General features: G+C 38.9%; 1 protein-coding gene across 3 annotated transcripts in view; it reads left to right on the top strand.

The window, feature by feature from the left end:
• The window catches only part of LOC108037040 (trophoblast glycoprotein), a 48,168-nt gene that overhangs the window by 20,498 nt on the left and 13,135 nt on the right, over window positions 1–14,535 (top strand). For all 3 annotated transcript variants that reach the window (XM_044459078.1, XM_044459076.1, XM_044459077.1), the window contains one exon: window positions 8,526–8,591. The gene's annotated coding sequence lies outside the window, so the exon portion shown is untranslated. The remainder of the gene's footprint in view (window positions 1–8,525; window positions 8,592–14,535) is intronic.

The following is a 14,535-nucleotide window of genomic DNA, read 5'->3' as shown; positions in this document are numbered from 1 at the left end:
GAAAGAGAGGGAAAACAGCTAGCAACTAGATTGTTATCAGTTTTCAAAAAAGGCGCCGACGTTCGCTACAAATTCTTGTTGCTGCGAGCTTTGAAAAATTATTGAACCAAATTCTGGGGCAGCGATGCATGTGAGAGCAGAAGCAGAAAAAGGTAGCCTTCAAGCGGGTATGGAGATGAAACAGGTGCAAGTTCGGTTGCATAATGCGAATTTAGAGCGAATTGCCAATGGGCCTCATTAAAATGTCGCCATCAATCAGGCAGCCACTCATTCATTCATTCATTTATCCAACCGAACGTTTCGCATCAGCTGAGCACATTAAAAATGCATTAAAGTCAAATGTTTGATTTACATTTTGTTGCGCTCATTAGTAGATTATAACACTTGGCCATATGTTATATGTATGAGTGTATGTGGGTTTATACTTGTGCATGTACACACGCGGTTAAACTCAGTTCAGAATGTATAAATATGCATTGAAGTAATTTTAAATTGCATAACAATTTTATACACATTGTTGCAAGTGCACCAAAATCAATCAGAATACCTGTTAATTATAATTTCATTCTTTGACTTGCGCGCTGCCGTTGGTTAATGTGTTTTAATCAAGTGATTAAATCCAATTAATGTTTTTTCACTTGGCGTGTTTTCAATAAGTCATTTTATGCACACGTGCTTTTAAACGCTGATAGCGCTTTGTAAAAATATTATCAAAACTTTTTTAATAATTAATGTGTCTGGATAATAAATAAACAAACATTAAAAAAAATTGTATACCATTGGTTTAGAAAAATATATACCCTTAAAAAAAAACTTCGTATATTTCTGATTTTCAATTTAATATCAAAATTTGTTAAGTCAGCTAATAACTGTATCATATATTTTTGTGTGAACTTTATTTAATATGTGTATATTGTTTTAAATATACACACGATCAAGTTGACATTGTTTTGCAAAATAGATTATTAAATTATTCAACGCAAACTTAACAATTTGTAAATTGAACTAGTAAATATTTACCAGCAATTTTGTACTAACAAGTGGCTGCAAGAAATTTACAAACAATGTGCCTTTATGTCGCATCCTTAGCAACGCATGTATAACAGTTAAATTTCACTTGTCTGCCTCCCGAATCTCGGGGGGCTGCCCCCTGTCCCCCAAGACCCCTATCCCAGTGCATATCGCATGCCGCATAAATTTATTAGAAAGAATGTTCTGCCAACTGTCAAAATGCCCGACAATCTTCCGTCCGCCAGCCCCCTTCTAATCCGCTCGTGTGCAGTTTATTTGAGGAACGTGAAATGTTTTGGTCTCCACTTTGTGTTAGACGGCCACATAGACCAACTCTCATTCTCATTCCCATTCCCATTTCCACTCCGATCCGCATTTCCATAACCATTCCCACTATATAAATATATGTGGGAATGCATATGGATGATTCTCTATTCATGCACACAAAAAAACACTATGGTAATTTAAATTTTTAAACATCTTTCATTTTCAAAAGTTCTTATTTAAGCATTGATTTCTGAAACTGTTGAAAGCAGCTGTTTTAGCCCTCAATTTTACATTCAAATCTTAATAAGGAAAATTAAGCTAAAAAAACAAATGCGAAAAACTTTAACTTGCCACAAAAGAAATTAGGAATTACTTGATTTGTTACTTGATATACAAAAACTGGAATTGGCGCAAAAGTTTTTTCCGAGTGGGCTTGTATACACATACATATGGGGATGTGTATATTTGTACGTGCCGGGACTTGCATGTTTACTCATGTATTTGCATTTCGTGTGACATAAATCACGCAGCCGACACGCCGCCCAAGGCACAAAGCACAGACCATGAAAGCGGGGTGGGAGGGGATGGTATAGGTACATATACATATAGAGGTTGTAAGGTAAAGGGGCGAATCAGAGACAGTTGGAGGGATAACAAGTGGATGAGAGAGGGGAAGAGGTGGACGGCAGTCGTGGGCGACACCTTCAGGGCGACATCCATGAAGCAGAATCCAGCGGAATCACCCACCTCCCCCTTTTTATTCCGACTCGTTTTCGCCTTGCCAGCGGCAGCGGAAATGTCGCGCTGCATTTCTCAATGAGTGCGTTGATTATTCTCGACTCCCAGCACTTTTTGCCCTCCACTTTTCCACCCACTCCTCAGGCCAGTTTCTTCCACGTCAATATCACAAGAAGAGATGTCAAAAAAGAAAGGAAAACAAAAAAAAAGAAGCCAGAAGAGCTTCAAATGGAAAAAACCATTGCGTCGAGGCATACGAAATTAATTAAGTTTCCGAGTTAAGTTAACATTCGACCCGTTTTGAATACTCTGTAATAGAAAAAAGCCCGCAAGATTGCGTTGTTTGATAAACTAATTTAATTTATTTAATATTATTCTTTATGTACAAATGTGCTATGAACATTTTATAAACAAAATACTTGCATTTCTAAAATATCCCAAATAAATAAGTTTTTATCTAGTTCGTAAACTGCTATTTTCCTGTTTTAACAAGCTTATCCTTTTACCCTTACTATTAAATAATAAAATAAATTAATACCTGCGTTGCAAAAGAGTATTTTACATTCTTATTTAAGCATATTGTCTTTTTAACGAGCCCTTTGGTTATTACTTGAGGTTTTCCTTACCAAGCGCTTGAACTTTATTAATTTCATATTGTATTTTCTCTCTTTAAACTATTGTGGTTACTTTCCCTTTGGCTTTTGATATTTACCTTTGACATTTTGCCTTTTCGTTTGCATGATTGAATAATTGGAAAGTAATATGACTCTGCCCCACAAACATATTGAAAGGTACTTAACTGTGGGTGGAGTTAAGTTGCTGCAATTAGCCGGACATGGCTATACGGAAATCCATTTAAGCCTCAGCCCAAAGCTGAGATTTGGTCCTAAGAGCATTAAGTGGATCTTCCTCCGGCAAAACGTTTGATGAGCAATTTCATGCAGATCCGACTCCATTAAGTCGTTGACTACCTTCGCACGGCCCAAGGCAGGTGAAATTTAATTATACCACCTCCCAATTGAAATGCCTGCGACAGGGATCAAGTCAGAGACTGAGGTAAGTATGGAGGACGATATGGCCTGTCGTTTCCATTCCCATTCCCATTCCCATTTGCATTGATTTGGCCCTGGGCCTGTCGGCACTCAAAGTGTCGGATGGCACACAAACCGCACACAGGCCGACTTGATCAAGGTTTACGTAGGCAGATGTACTAATATGTACATTAGTCATAACAGAATGTTTGTTTACTTGAGGGCATCACTCATACGTAGGGTTAGCCGACTTTAGCCAATAGATTTTGACGTTTTCAATAAAACTTTAAAGGTTCTGAATTTAATCTCTATTTATACTTTTAAAACATACAATGAGTACAAACCATTCCAACATTAGCTGGTTAAGTACACTCGTAATGTCCATAATTTGTCTAATTTTACCTGGTAAGGCTGCACCCTAATGCTCATGCATATTCATATCCAGAGTCTGGCAGTGGCTTCTTTTATGGAACACTTGAGCGGCAAATCAAATCATGGCCTAACCTCCGGGGAGGTGGGATACTCCCGTCAAGAGTCGCTGATTCAATTAGCGCCCGAAATAGTTATCGAAATGGATATGGGAGTTGATGGGGATGTGGCTGTAGCCTTGGCTGTGAATGTGCACAGAAGTGGCATTGGAACTGATGCCAGTTGCCAGTTCCCAGCTGGCTTGGCCGTGTAATTGCTTATAATGTGCGCATAAATCGGTTCCGATTCGGGGATTCAAGGGGGGAGAAAAGAGCAGGGCCTGGCAGAGTGGTAGCTGTTTTCGTGGGCCGTTGTCTGCGGCTGAGTCTGTGCCGCCACAGATGCACAACGCACCACTGACACGCAACTTTTCCCCTTTCTAGTCATGACACTAATCAACAAGAACGGGGTTTAAGTTTAACCCCAGATTCGTACTCTGGCTTCCATTTCTAATTAATTTTTGTACCAATAGATTACTGTTTTATTAAATAAAATTATTTAATTAATTTAGTGACAAAGTTAAACTATCTTTCCGTTCATTGGCACCAAAAAATTCTGACGTATTAATATTAAAAGGCAACCTAAATATTAAATTAATAATAATTTTAATATAAGTTCTATTACATAAATCCCATTGGATGTTGCAAAGTGTAATAAGCAGCAGCGTTGGCGGAATATACAAATTCTAAAATGCATGCAAATGCTTTGCCACTGCTAATAATGGGCATTATCATGATGTTGATGCTGCTCAACCGCCTGCCCCCGACCTCTCCCCCCAAGCCCTTCCCTTAACCCCACTTAACCCTTCCTAGCTCCCTACCATCCCTTCCACACTCCGTTTGATGATGATGATGATGATGATGATGGAGCGAGCTCCGACTGGGTAACTCGATAACGATTCCAGCCAGGCAACCACTTCATTGGCGGTTCCGGAGGGTGGCAACTGGAAAAGGGGGGGGCAAAACAGACTGACGCTTAGTTTTGCCAACCCCACTCATCCCACACTTCCCCCCTCGCGCTCCATGGAGACTTTGTGTGACTCTGACATGCATTTCTCATGATGCGAAAATTTTGTTTCACTTGACATTTTGACATTTGACAGCTGGCGCAAAATTAACGCAGCTCGCGGGGGGAATGGGTGGTGCTAAAAATGCAATAACATTTAAAAGGGATGGAAAGAAAGTCACGAAATGTATCCCCCCCCACCCCTTCCTTTTTTTGTACGGGACCAACTGGCATTTTCCCACAAATTTATCATGTTCGACAAGTGGCTATGGGGTTAAGCGGATGACGCTGGGTGGTTTTGGGTGGCAGGGTGGAGTTGCTTGCGTGTTAAATGCTGCCAAGATGCATGGCGATGATGACTTAATTGAATGGCAGCCCGCAAGCGGAGTAATCCCCTATGGATAGGCTAAAAGGAAAAAGGAAGAGGAAAGCAGATAAGGAGCGAGATTTGGATGATGAGTTGGCAAATTTGAATTTGTCGGAATTAGATGTCTGAGTATGTAAATATGTGGGTGAAAAGCGCATACCCGGAGCACTCTACCTTTACGTATCAAGAAAATGGTCCTACAACTTATGAGCATTTAAGCAATGATTGAGTTAGAGCAATCTTGGCCATTAGATGAATATAATAATAATAAAAGATTTCTTTAATATAACATTTTAGTTATGGAAGTGGAATCAAATTTGTATAAAATTATTTAAATTTATTTCGTATATACACTTTATAAATTCTTTTACGAATTTAGCATTGCCATTTCCATCTCTTGCAGTGACGCTAAAATGTAGGCAACATTTTTATGTTCCTCTTGCCCTCGGGATCTCCAATTTGATTTAATCTTTTGATACCCAAGACTTCTGACATCGACCAACTCCTGAAGGCCTTAGACCCCCAAATGTGCATTACGATGCCCTCGGTCCACCGACAATAAATCCTTCTTCATCTCCATCTTCAACGGGTTATTGTTGATGCTTTTGTTGCTTCTGCAGGGACTGTTGTTATTGTCTTTTGTTGTGCGGTTGATGGAACACGATGTCAGAGTGTCTGACTCTGTCTCTGTCTCTGTCCCTGTCTTACGTGCTGCCTTCCCTCCCTTTCTGTTATACACATGTCAGCTGCAGATATATCCATTCATTGTTGTCGGCGCCTTTCTCCTGTTTCAAGCCAGAAGGGAGAAATGGGAGGACAAGGAATCCAATGCGGCCTGATTTTGACACCCAGCTACTGGGAATTTTTGTTCAGAATTAGAAGTCGAGAAAATGAGTTTTGTTCTTCCAATCAGCTTTTTATTCCATGGAGAGAGCCTGATGACAAACAGTTGAGATGTGTTCAAAACAGAAAGATTTCCTTAAGCTTTGGACTTATTTTCTCCACTCATTTCTATTGAGTTCCCTTAGTTTTTCAAAATGCTGAACTTACAAGGTAATTAGCTTCTACTTCTCTTTGATCTTTAAAGTATAAGAAGAAATTTTACGTCTACTCTACTCTATTTCACGCTCGATTAAATTCCTCATGCTAAGGTCATAAATTCTATTTCCAACAATTGTTTTTTAAAGGATCTCTAACGAAACCTGAAAATTTAATTTGCCCCAAAAATTGATAATTTATTTAGAGCAAATTTGCACTTTGTCATTTATCCCTTTTCCCAGATTTATGTTTACCAACTGTCACATGTATAGTCTTTAAGGAAAAATAAGGGCTGAATGGCAAATGCAAAACTTTTCCCATTTCATAGTTGCTTTGCCTGTCACATAAAATACCATGGAAATGTGCATACAATATCGAAAAATGCAGGACTGGCAGCAGATAAAGCAATGTGAAATACGAACAACAACGACAATTGACCCACAATTTTAAGGCCAAAACAATTCTCAGTTTTGGCCTTGTTTTCTCAGACTTCTTTATGAGAGATTGGGCCAAACAGTCGACTGGGTTGAGCTTAGTTAAGTTTTATCTTGACAAGCAGCACAATGGGGGCGGAGAAAAGGGTAAAGAGAAAGGTTAACAAGATGGACAAATAGAAGATTGAACAGGACAAGAAACTGCTGTGGAAGAAGACTTCAATTTGATGCTATAGAAACGCCCTTTTGGACTGTGTGTTTTTTTGTCCATATTGTCTCTAAACCTTTTTCTTTTCATTTATGTTTATCCTATTTCCTTACTTTTTCTGTTTTACAAATATTTTTAGTGTTGTATCCGACAAATTCCTGTAAGCAAGATAAATATGGATTCTGGTTGGTGGAAATCTATTGAAATATTATCATATTTGATTACAAATTTAAATATTTGGGATACGATTTTTAAGTTTAACATTTTTTTTAAGCGCTTTTACTTTTAACAACAAAATTGAAAAGAATTTAATTTAAGTTTAAACCAATTCATAACTAACGAAAAAATAATATAATAATATACTTAGGTTCTCTTTTTAAAGCCGTTGAAATAAACTCAAATAATGAAGCAATAGATTAGATCATTGTGTTTGTCCGCATTCTTCTCCAGCACTACGCTGTATTTGCATTAATATTTGCATAAATGAAGCTTTCACAAGCGATCCAAGCAGCGCCAAACAAATTGCTAAAAGTTCTCCCATGGCGGAAGAAAAGATGGCAGACAAAAAAAAAAGCAGGAGCAACACAGTAGGCAAAGGAGCCTGGGGCCTGGAGGAAAGCATTCCAATTGAAAGTCAAAACAAACGAGCTGCTCTTGGGGCCACGCCTCCTCACTAGACGCCCCCGCTCCTGACGTTGTCTTTTCTGCTCATAAACTTTTTGGCTTTCGGCACGTTTTGCCATTATCCATATGCCGCCGTACCCTCCAACCCCTCCCTTTCCCGAGTATGCTTTGCATATGTGCAGTCGCAACCGGAAACGGAAATGAAGCACAAAAGTTCAGTTATGCTCGGCATACGTTCCGACTCCTGGCAGCCATAATAGTTAACTACACATTTGTTGGCCCTGCTATAGTCAACCCCCGATCCCCCTTTGCCCGCTCACCAGCTATTGTTTAAAGTGATTTTATGAGCCCCGAGTCCGAATCCTGCTGACCATGATTTACTTAACCCGACGAGGGGCAAAAAATAAAATAAAAGCCGAGAGCTCATAATTCATGGCCGGCACTAATTGTCCATCTGTCTGGCTGCCAGTGTAAAGCCATAATTAAATGCAGACAGGAAGGAGGACTAGGCGTGGGATTGTCTGCTGGTGAACTTGGAGTTTTATTTTGTTTGCTGTTAGTCAGAAATTGAGCACCAGACCTGAGAACTGTTGATGAAAGCAGCTTTAAATTAAGTGCTCAGTCGAGTTGACGGGCATATTGCGCATACGTCATGTGGCCCACAGACAATGGAAACTGCTCGGGGGCCCAGTTTGTGCTTAGTCGCCTGCCTTTTGACCAACCCAAGCTTGTCACTGCTGCAGTTGAAGGGATTGCCCAGAGATTTATGCACTCAAAGCGTTGGAGGTACTCGAGGTGGTCATCAGAATGTGACAAAGCCATTGGACCATCTATCGAGGATATAATTAAGCGCCTTGACAAGTGCCTGCCGAGAGTGGGAACTAGTCAAATTGGCACCACCAAAATAGAAAATTTGTTTAATTTCACTTAATGATGGCAGGCTTTAGACAATGTAAAACAAGGTGCACAAAAACAAGCATTTGAACTAAATTCTTTTTAATGATTAATTTGATTTTCATAGAATTTGGGCTTGAATCAAAAAGAAAAACTAAATGTTTTTTAATGCGCTTTAATTAAATTAAATGTGATTTAGTTGACATTTTTGTTTTTATTAATAATTCCATTTTATAATGCTTTATTTTTACTGCCCTTATTGCCCAATATATAATCAGAAATTTTTGTTAATTTTAAACGCAAATTTTAGCCATAACATACATTTTGTTGTAAAACTGCCAACAGAATGAACATTACCACATTTTTTTAATCCTTTAAAACTATTACCCTCTGTTCGTCATAACCCGATAATAAACTTTTCTCTATTATTTCCATTGCAGAACTTTTGGCGCCTAAGTGAATTCCAAACAAATCAGTGCAGCCAGCAAATAAATAAATCATTTGAGGTAAGTTTGAAATGCAGCGCGAAAACAAAACTAAGTTAAAAACAGAGGGCGCAACAAAAAGCGAAAACTGCAAACAGAAAGTCATTTGCAGTGCTTACCCTCGCCACATCCGCAATTTCAATTACACAACTTTTCGGTGAGCGTGGAGCATTTGCTCATTAAACCAAAGGCAATCCCCGTCTGGCTATGCATTGCCTCTTCATCTTGGCGTGGGAAGCAAACACAAATGTGGAAAACTCTTACTAAAGGCCATGCCAGACTTAATGGTTTAATTAAACGGGATTTTAACTAAAGGGGCATAGGGTAAGGCTTAAGAAAAGGGCAATAGTGGTGGGACAAGACGGCATCAGAGGGGATTTCATAACAAACATGGCACTCCAACTTTTGTCAGTCTCCAAGCAGTGTGAAACTCAAGAGATCTCGAAGATGCTCATACGCCGCGTTGCCTTCGGCACTACCAAAAAAGATGGAGCATTGCAACGAGTAGCAGCAGATGTTTGCCTAACCATCCTCATAGTTCAAAAGGGGGGAATCCACCTACCATTTCGCCCTTTTCGAACCCCCAGAGGATTCTCATCAAAACGAGAGCGAAATGCAATTCAAGCAATTTTCAATTTTCATTTTTAAAGCCAGAGATAAACCGCTCAACAAGAACCTATATATACGTACACCGAAAATATTAATATTACTTAAAGGTTTTAGTTATATTGCATTGTAATTTTGATTGCTTTAGACCATTGCAGGGGTGGTCTAATTTTGGTCAAAACGGGACTCTTAACCAATTTGGAATTATTATTTTAACAAAAATATTAATGTGGAAACTCATTTCTGACCTTTAGCAAATAATGATTATTAGACGAAAAAATATTTATAAGACAATACTGCATTTTTAAACAAATAAAATATATTGTTTTATACATTCTTCAATGTTTCAGAAAAACGGGATCAGAATTGCATTTTTAATTTAAACTATGTCTTTCATAAAATTTTTTCCGCTGTACATGTATCTATGGATATAGATTCCCTTATAGCTCCTGCAAACTTGTCGCGCTCGAAAATTCCCATCATTCCTGCTGGTCTAAGGCCAATTTCTCGATTCGCCATCCTTGCGCGTTTGGCAAATTGCAGTCGAGCGTTAGGCCATGACACGCCCCCTTTCCTCGCCGATTCCCTCGAGGCTTAAGCAAAACGTTAAAATCGAGAGGAAGAAAATGCGAAAAACTTGGGCTAAAGATTCTTTTTGCCTCTTGCCACTTTCAACTTATCCTTCCATCCGCCTCCTTTTCCATTTGGCCTTGCCTGCTTTGCTAACTTTCGCTGTTGTTGAGCACAAAATGAAGGAATTAATGTTAGATTTTATGGATTCTCTGCGCTGCTTTTCGCTTCTTTTGAAATGGCTTCGGGTTTCGCTTTCTGTTTATTTTTCTGTGTCTTCTTTAATGTTTTTATTATCCGTTTTTTTCTCGGGGCGAAAAGTGAATCGCGAAGAGTATTTAAGGCTGCGGCAAATGAAGCCGAGTTAACAACTAGCAATGGGATTTCGTGCTCTCGTTAAGTGCATTTGAAAACGGTAAGCTACTCCGGTTAATCTTCACTGCTATTTTATTCCCCAATGCTCTTTGGACTTGATCCCCTTGATGTAGCTTAAGCTTCAAAGAGTTCCTAGAAATGCTGAAAGGGTTAAAAAAACGAGGAAAAGGGATTTGTTCTTTTATAATCTGAATCCGTTTTAAATTGTACACATTAATTCTATTTAATTAATGAGTAATATATTCATTACACGCGACAATATTAAAGGTTCCTTCCACTGTACTTAAAATTTTAGTTGCTTAAAGTTTATTATTTTGTCCTTCATAAACAATACAATTTTTATAATTGTTTGTCATATACCTATATGATTAAGAACTTTTTATTATGCAAGCAATGGCTAATATATGGTAACCAAAGTCCACATCAACCGAAATAAAACTACAATTTATTTAAATACTTTAATTTAATTTACAATTTCCACACATATTTTTTTGCGCTCAATTTACGTCATTCTCACAGTACCATTTCCCACAAATGGAAATTCCCGGCAAAAAAATAGTTTGCTTGGCAAACGATTAATATCTGACCCCGGCAACAAAACTGACAAATTCTCACAATTAGGATAGCCAGACGAGGCTCCTTTTCCCTTTTTACCCTGCTGTGCAACGTTTGCAAATATTTGCGCGCAATTTTTCATATTAAACGACAGGCGCAGGGGGCGGGGGTGTAGCAGGCGGTGGCGGAAATAAAAATTGCAGGCGGGGCTACAAAAAGTTTGGCCAACTGTGATCAATCTTCATGGCAGCAGAAGCGGAATGGAGCCCAAAATCTGAAATGAGGCGGCGGAGGCAAAGGCAGTTGCAACACATTTTGGAGGTCCTCTGGCTCTGCTCAGCCTGCCATGTCCTGTCAGGGATGAGGAGTAGAAAAAGGAAATAGCGAAGAGGAAGATGAAGATAGAGATGGAGATGGAGAGAGGAGAAGCAAACCAGCAACAGGAAAAGCAACCTTCGACCATTGGCCCCAAAACCGGGAAATTGCAACATATTTGCAATTGTCGTTAGGACGCCCCAAAAGGACGAAAGAGGGAAAATACTCGCAGTTTAAAGGAGGCAAGAACGGAGAGGGAAGAGGAGACAGCCGGGCAATTGCCCAAACGAATGAAGATGAAGTGAACCGGGTTTGGCCGGCACTTGAACTGCCTGCCAGCACTCCGGGTCCAAGATTGATTGGCCTCCAGTTGAAGTCGAGTCGGAAGGGGTGAAAAAGTGTCACTTCGCGCTCGCCCTTCACTGTCCTCGGGCCACTTTTGGTCCTTTTTGCCCTGAAATTAGTTGGCCTGTCAAAAACTTAACGAGGCCAACGGGTGACCAACGATGAAGACGATGATGGCGCAGGCCAAGTCCCTTAAGGGGATAGTGCAAACAAAGTGCAACAATAGTGGAAAGGGAAAAGTGTTTGAAAATGAAAAAGAGGAAAAAGCGAAGTTTCAAGTCCAGAAAACTCATAAAGCTAGTGCCCAACCTATTAAAAGAGTCATGCCCAGATTATTTACATCGCTGAACAGAGCTAACATAATTAAGCATTATTAACATTTAATAATATTGATAATTCTACAAGAATTTGAATATATATTGTGATTAAATAAAATCTTGTATTAAAGTTATTTGAATACCTAAATATGATATTTTTGTTCTCCATACATTTTGGGGTTTCTTTAAAGTGCCGATTTATTTCCATTTCCATTCCATTTAACACTTTCCCACTTTCTTTACCGTTGCAGGCAAATATTTTACGTTTGTTTTTGCCGACACTTATTGTTGTTTTGTGAAGCTGTTGCTGGTTTGTTTTGCAATAAACACTTCTTGCTCCTTTCATCTGAGCAACTGCCCTGCCCATTGACATTACCATTACATTTGGCCTGCCCTTTTCCGACCCCCAACCTCCGACCTCTCCAGCGTCCTTCAACGCTTGCCAAATGACTTTGGAATAGTTTCTCTCATTTCTTTATGGTCTCAACCGTTCCTCCACTGCGGTTGTATACGTTGTTGCTAACCTCTGGCCTTTGCAGTCATTTGTAATACTCTGGGTTATTGCGATTGTGCTGTGCTTTGTTACTTATCTGCTCTTCAGGTACTTTGCTGCGTTTTTGCTTTTGCTACCTTCTCATTTCACTGGCTCGGTTTTGTCGCTTATCTGCTTTCTTTTATTACTATTACTTTTTTTGATCTGCCCTTTATCTGAGCCTCTTGCTTTGATGTTGTAGAGCTCTTATGAGTTTCCTTTGACCTTCTTGCAAATTAACATCCAAAAAGTCGGCTTTTCTATTGGGCTTGGAAAAGTCTAATGGAGGTAGTTTAAATCTTTTAGGATGGCAAACGTTTAAAGAAGTTGTAACACTTAAAGTCTTTCATGGGCATTAATTTTAGCCCAACCTCAATCTCCCTTTAGTTTTATCAGCATTTTTAACATTTCGTTTACTGAAAAACTACAAAAACGTTAAAAATTAATTTGCATAATTAAAAGGCGATGTGGCCATAAAAACGCTTGTTTATTATTCAATAAAATGCAGTCTTTTTTCTGTTTGTAGGAAATGTATCATAGAAAATATAGATAAAGCATGGTGGATTTTCCGGAAAATCGCTGTGTTTGCCATCTAACCACAGTGAAGCCACGAGCAGTGCAAGTAAACATCGTCGTTAATATTCTGCATACGCAATGTTGGTCATATTCCACATACGCACTGTCTGACGGGGTGCTTGTGCTTGTGTTGATTTTGCCGCAACAATGCACCGGCCTTTTGCCTGTTTGTTGAGTCTGCTTCGTGGCTGTGAGCTAAATTACCTTGTCGCTGTGGCTTGGGTACCTGTGTTTTTCTATACGGTTCCGGTACTCTTAGCGCTGGCGGGTATTTTCCATCAGTGGAAAACCTTAACCAGGAGATAAAGCTTTTCCATCACTAAACAGAATGTTTAGGAAAGTAATCAACAACTAGGACCTCTGGAATTGATAAAGCACTGATGTTTGCTTTAAATCATTTGGCTCCGCTATTCGCAATAAACTTTCATTGAACTTTTTATGGGTCGGATCATAATCCGACATTTTTATACCCTTGCAGAGGGTATTTTAATTTCAGTCAAAAGTTTGCAACGCAGTGAAGGAGACATTTCCGACTCTATAAAGTATATATATTCTTGATCAGGATCACCAGGAGAGTCGATCTAGCTATGCCCGCCTGTCCGTTCGTCTGTCCGTTTCTACGCAAACTAGGCTATAACTTTGGTGTTTTTTGAGTTAGGAAGATTGGAAATGCCTAACTTTGGTGTTTGTAAAGTCAACGCTAAAATGAAAATTTTGAATGCAGATTTTTAGAGAATCCAACCACAAGTCTTTAGAGGTATGCCTCTTTGAAATCGGATTATATTTGGTAAAGTTATGGAATCTAAGAGTCCAATTTTGGGTAACTCATCGGAAACTTAAAAATAACCAACATGAAAATGGGTCAAAAAATCTATCAACGCTAAAATGAAAATTTTGAATGCAGATTTTTAGAGAATCCAACCACAAGTCTTTAGAGGTACGCCACTTTGAAATGGGATCATATTTGGTAAAGTTATGGAATCTAGGAGTCCAATTTTGGGTAACTCATCGGAAACTTAGAAATAACCAACATGAAAATGGGTCAAAAAGTCGGTCATCGCTAAAATGAAAATTTTGAATGCAGATTTTTAGAGAATCCAACCACAAGTCTTTAGAGGTATGCCACTTTGAAATCGGATTATATTTGGTGAAGTTATGTAATCTAGGAGTCCAATTGTGGGTCACTTTTGGGCAACTCATCGGAAACTTAGAAATAACCAACATAAAAATGGGTCAAAAAGTCGGTCGTCACTAAAATGAAAATTTTGAATGCAAATTTTTAGAGAATCCAACCACAAGTCTTTAGAGGTATGCCTCTTTGAAATCGGATTATATTTGGTAAAGTTATGGAATCTAGGAGTCCAATTTTGGGTCACTTTTGGGCAACTCATCGGAAACTTAGAAATAACCAACATGAAAATGGGTCAAAAAGTCGGTCATCGCTAAAATGAAAATTTTGAATGCAGATTTTTAGAGAATCCAACCACAAGTCTTTAGAGGTATGCCACTTTGAAATCGGATTATATTTGGTGAAGTTATGTAATCTAGGAGTCCAATTGTGGGTCACTTTTGGGCAACTCATCTGAAACTTAGAAATAACCAACATGAAAATGGGTCAAAAAGTCGGTCGTCGCTAAAATGAAAATTTTGAATGCAGATTTTTAGAGAATCCAACCACAAGTCTTTAGAGGTACGCCACTTTGAAATCGGATTATATTTGGTAAAGTTATGGAATCTAGGAGTCCAATTTTGGGTAACTCATCGGAAACTTAGA

This window comes from Drosophila rhopaloa, unplaced genomic scaffold, assembly GCF_018152115.1.
Source record: "Drosophila rhopaloa isolate 14029-0021.01 unplaced genomic scaffold, ASM1815211v1 contig_178, whole genome shotgun sequence".
NCBI lineage: Eukaryota > Metazoa > Arthropoda > Insecta > Diptera > Drosophilidae > Drosophila > Drosophila rhopaloa.
Note: the sequence above shows the minus strand (reverse complement) of the source record. Positions and strands in the feature narration are given on the sequence as shown.